The following is a 6,152-nucleotide window of genomic DNA, read 5'->3' as shown; positions in this document are numbered from 1 at the left end:
TCGTTCTTAATTATTATGATCATATCATGCAGGTGATTAAATTATTGAAGTTATCACCTTTACAATTTTCACAGTACCAATATTAGGTTCAGATTTGAACCAATATTATTGAGAGAGAACAAAGAATTATTATAGCGTCTACAAGTTGTTCTCGGGAACGCATAGGTGAATTTGGTGTTACATTGTAAAATATTCCGGATCAAATTATTGTATTAAGTACCAGCACTTTGAATACCCCACTTCTAAAATCCATTTTACCTTAAAACCTATTTTTACCGTAAAATATTATACCGTAATTGTTTCATTAATATTTTTTTTACTTTGAGTAATTTAGTGATTTTACTGTAATTAGTACAGTTATTACTGTAAAAATTACAGTATGTCAGGTTATTTGTCCCGCAGCAAGTTACGGTAATAGTATACTTCACTGTAAACTTTACAATGTTGAAGACTTTTTTGCAACATACAACAAAATCAGTAATGTATATAGTTATGCTGCATTTCAAAAAATTATATAAATATTGTTACATTAGAAATATTTTATCATTAAAGCAAATTATAATGTCAATGATGATTATCTTGAAATTATTAACAATATTATTAGAAAATAAATAAATTAAATTATTAGTGAAGAAAATGAATAAATTTTGATTTAATTTTAGAAACACTAAAACCTCTTGAAACCAAGCATCCAATAATTTGGACAATTTTTTACGCAATTTTATCTCTAAAACATAACTAAGAATATTTATTTCTGGGTGTATATTATACCAATGGTTTGTTGACATAAAAATGAAATTGTTGGTTGAAGTTGAAAAGTTTTAAGACAGTTAAATAATTTGATTCAGGTATTTTTTAGAATGTTTTATGGTATATAAATATTTCATTTTTTGCTTTTGAGGTATTTTATTATTTACGTCTTTTATTCCCAAAATGAAAAAAAATACACTATAAAAATTATCCATATAATATGAAAGGAATGCTAGAAAACAAAATGTATCAGTTTTATAACAATTAAAAGCGATTCAAAAATTATTGCATTTAATTATTAATTGCACTCAAAAGTTTTTTCTACTAAGCTACTTATTTCTGAGTAAAAATCTTACATTTTCTACCTTCTTGTTTAAAGCTCGAATCTCAGTTTATTAAAAAGATATTGCAATTCGAATTATTGTCTTACAGTCTTTGTAGAAAAACAAGAAAACTTTCAAAAGAAAATTTAATTGCTTAGTTGTATTTCTAACGTAAAGATAGTAAGCGTTTGTATAAATACTCTGCAAGTACTGAAAAAAATAAAGTTCAGTAAACGTTTCCTTATGTTATAATCAGATAAAAAAATAAGTCATTTACGTTGTTCTAGGAAGGACATTGTTTAAAGCTGTCGCTGCACGAAAAATGAATCAATTTTTTAGAATATTCGGGACTTGATCATAACACATATATCTTTATTTTTCTCGCAACATTAACTCTGTTGGTGATTTATTACTACAAAAATATTTTGGGCTCTTAGATATTCTTCTGTTCATTTTTTGTCAACATCATCGATCAACAACAACTATATTGGAAGCCTTTCATGCATAAAACGCTTTTCCTAAAAGCAGTTTTATTTGAAGTTATTCATTAAAACTTGCTTTGACAATGTGGTATTTAGAGTTGATTTTTATGATCTGTTTCAATTTATATGTGATTTGTTTTATTTAATTTTTTTTTATATAATTGTGATATTTATATGGTTTTTTTGTAACTTTTGGATTTCAAAACTGTTCTTATTTAAGTTCCGTTAGATAACGCGTGATAATTAGATTACAATGTCGACAATTTTTATTTAACAAAAATATTTAAATACACATTTGTGTTTAAAGACTGTAACGTTTATCATTTTACAAACAGTTATACATTTTGCCCTTCGACATTAGCAATGATTATCTCTTCAAGTTATGATTTAACTCACAACAGGTATATTAACACTAAGGTATATTAAACAGATCTTTGAATCTTAAAAAAGAAAATGAAAACAGAAATTAACTTCCCTTTATAAATTAGCCAAAATTATTTAAATATACATTTGTGTTTAAAGAAGGTAACGATTATCATTTTATAAACAGTTATAAATTTTGCCCTTCGACATTAGCAATGATTATCTCCTCAAATTACGATTTAACTCGCAACTGGTATATTGACACTAAGGTATATTAAGCAGATCTCTGTATCTTAAAAAAGAAAATGTAAGCAGAAGTTAACTTTCTTTTATAAACTATTTGTGACAGCTGAAATAGCTTTTCTTCTGAGGAATAGCTGTAATTGATAAGAAATATTTTCAAACATTAAACGAGGTGCTCATATATGCTACATACAGTAATAATGAGAGAGAGTCTATCAAAATAAAAACTGTTATTTAGAAAAATTTACACAGGCTTAATGTCGCAAGCTGGCGTTACAAAAAATATTATTATGGTACTTTTGAGGTTTATTTGAGGTGTTTTTGAGGTGCGGAGGTTAATTTGAGGTTTATTCGAAGTTGATTTCAAAACCAACCTTAAACTTAAAAGATCAACCTCCCAAGATGTATAATCAAGGCGTATGAAGTTGTATTATTCGCATTTGAAGTTATTTTGAGGTTCATGAAAATCTACTTTAGAGCAACCAATTTAGGAAGGTTGTTTTTTAAGGGTGTACGGATTATTTTTGTCTTCACTTCAAGCAGGTACGTATATTTGAAGTGTGAATAATTTGAACCAATCTAAACTAAAATTATTTCTGATTTATATATGAGGTTGATTTTGTGAAGTGTAAATGAGGTTGAAATTGAGGTTTATTAATGAGGTTATTTTTGGGGCAAAACATATCCTCATTTTCTTCTTCAGGTGTATTTTTTACATCTGTCTACCTCAAAACAATCTCAAAAAAAAGTTTTTTTTATTCATGTTTCACAATAAGGATATACCTCAACGATTGTAAACTTTACATCTACGCTTCCGGAAGTAAATTGTTTGAAATAGTATCTGATTCGTTATGTTGACTGTGTCAGTAACAGTGGGGAACAGGTCTTCTGTTACATTTGTACAAATACTCGATCTTGTCTAATTCGGTAAAGAGACTTCAAATCTGAGTTCAGTTTTGCTCCTAAAGCTATAGATTTTTATTAAAAATATGAAATTTATATGAAATTTGTAGTTCAGTTTTAATCGAAATATAATTTAAATACGTTTTATACAGCAGGGGTCCCCACGTAAATGTTGCGACAAACTTCTAAGGGAGTTGGGACAAATCATTATTCGGATGAATTTACGGTATAAAGTACCGGCACTTCGGGAAATGTTTTTATTTTTATATATTATGGATTTATAAAATCCATTTTACCGTAAAAACCATTTTTACAGTAAAATATTATACTGTAATGTTTACAGTAATAATGCCCGGTGGCTGCGCGGTAGCGCCTTGCGCTGCCGTGCCACAGGTCCCTGGTTCGATCCTCGGACCGGGCAGGGTTGACCCAGCCATTCATTCCCTCAGTGGGTCGATAAATGAGTACCAAGCATGATTGAGAACTAAACACTGGGGGTTCCGCGTTCGGCTGACCACCTGACCGGAACAATCTGCTTCTGCACCCCAGAGCCCAAGGTCAAGAAAACTGAGATGGGCACAGTAGGCCTTGGGCCTCTAGGGCTGTCGCGCCGCTGAGATTAGATTTAGTTTACAGTAATATTTATCTAATCAGAGTAATTCAATGACTTTGCTGGTGTATCAGATGTTTTACTCCTTGGATGTTCCGGTAAAAATGGTTTTCACGGTTAAAAATACTGGATGGTACATTTTGCCATAATTTTATCCGGAGTTTCTTATAGTGAAGTATATAAACGTTAAGAATTAAGCACACATTTATTTTAGTTGATGAAATTTCATAAGCTTTCTTACTAAAAAACAAATCAATAAAAACAAAAAATATTAAGCTAAAAACAAGCGTACTTGAATTTCAAAATATAAGTAAGAGGAATTCAAAACAGAAAATGTTTCATTTAACAATCTTTATTCAATTTCAAATAAATGTATACATTTGGAAGATCTAAAAACGAAAACATATGATCCAATTCTCACGCCAACTCATATTTCTATGTTTCTTATATCATTTACGCTCGTACGGTATCCGTTTCCAGACGCATTTTCTTATGAGTACTTTTCCGTAACACGTTAAGTTCTTTCTCGAAACTGTATAGAATATTTTATTACATAAAAGAAAAAGCATTCCATTAATGTAAAGCTTTATTGCTTAGATTAAATTCGAGAACTGCATTTTTGAAATGCTTGTTTTGCTGTACTTGGACCATTTTATTTGAGTACCTTTCATTTTCAAAAATGCTTTTCAATAATGTTTATTCATACAATCTTACCGATTTAAAATAGTTTTCATTTTTAACATTTGTGAAATAAAGTAAAGTCGTGCAGTAGGAATAAAAATATTTAAAATATGTACCCTTTCTTTAGATATTTAAATGTTTTTTTTAAACTTTTAAATTGTGAAATTTATACTTTAGTGAATAAAAATAGAAAAATATTGTATTCAAACCTAATGATATTATTCTTTCTTTATTATTTTTATTTTTTCACGGAAGAAATGTTTTTTAAATATTTATTTTAATATGAACTTATAAATTACGTTAACTTTCCCTATAGTTCTAAACATTAAATATACACTGATAGAAATTTCTCGGAAGAAATGGTTAAATAGTAATTTAGTGAATGGTTATTTTACCATATTTACTCAAAGCTGTCAAATAACCAGAAATAAAATGGTAATCAAACTGTTAAGTTTGAGAAAAACTGTTTATTAACTGCTTTCACCTAATACAGTTAAACAACCAGAATTTTATCTCACCAACTAGAACCACCTAATGAAGTTACTTAGTTCTTCGCAACTGAGTACATATCATAGCCGAACGAACTTACCTGTCAATCTCATGACCGGCAGAACTGGAGTTCGAGTCCTAGTGTTGACACCGCAATACTTCCTCCATTTTCTTCAACACATAAAGAATTTCCAGTGTCCGGCACTTTCCAATGCCGGACATCTTACGGAATACCGAGCTCCCATGTCTAGTTAAATAATTAGTTATTTTTTACTTTTTTGAAAAATGCTAGTTGTAAATGGTTAAAAAACTGTATAGTTTTGTATTCATGGTTTTATAACTGTACTTTTTGTTAATGTTTTCAAAATCACAAAGGAGAAAAATGGTCTTTGCCGTATTTTTTACTGTTAATCGGATGGACAGACAGCTGCCCGGTATTTTACCATAATTTTAAAATGAAAAATTTGACAGTGTACTAGTTAAATATTACGAATTTATTAAAAAACTATTGTGTATCCAAACGCCAAAAATAATGGAAACTATTTAACACTAAAGTGGTGTTTCACTAAGTGTTCTAAAGATAGTTCCTGTCTCAAAAAAGCATTTAAAATGTTTTTTCTCTTTACTCTACATGGAGCAAAGCAGTCGCCAACATGCTATATTATAATTAATAATTACAGTAAGATATGATACACTCAAGAATCAGAAAAATTTACTTTTACGATACAATCTAAAGCAAGAATCATAAATTTAGGATGCATCTGTATAATATTTTTTAAAATAAATTTAGCTCGTTAATCAAACATACAGCACAGAGAGAATATTATTAAGAATTTAAATAAACCTAAGTGAATAGAATTTTAAATATTATAAAATTATTTTATATGATTCACAAATTTATGTATATCTTATGAAAATATTTTGAGAAAAGAAAGTATTTCTACAATGCTGTTAAAATATACTCCAATTTTATTACAGTTTATATGAGGAGTTTTTCAATTCAATCAGACCAGAAGATTAAAATTACTCGGGTAAAGTCAACTATAATCCATATTCTTCATCAATCAGTAGAGATGATTGATACTTACTTGGTATTAAATAGGCTATGCCCAGTTTGTCAATTCAATCAGACAAGAAGATTGAAATTACTTAGCAAAAGTCGACCATAATCCATATTCTTTATCAATCAGAAAAGATGATTGATACTTACTTGGTATTAAAAAGGCTATGTCCAGTTTGTCAATTCAAGCAGACAATAAGATTGAAATCACTTAGCAAAAGTCGACCATAATCCATATTCTTCATCAA

The sequence above is a fragment of the Parasteatoda tepidariorum genome, chromosome 10 (genome assembly GCF_043381705.1).
Source record: "Parasteatoda tepidariorum isolate YZ-2023 chromosome 10, CAS_Ptep_4.0, whole genome shotgun sequence".
Classification (NCBI taxonomy): Eukaryota; Metazoa; Arthropoda; class Arachnida; order Araneae; family Theridiidae; genus Parasteatoda; species Parasteatoda tepidariorum.
This window is presented reverse-complemented; position numbering follows the sequence as displayed.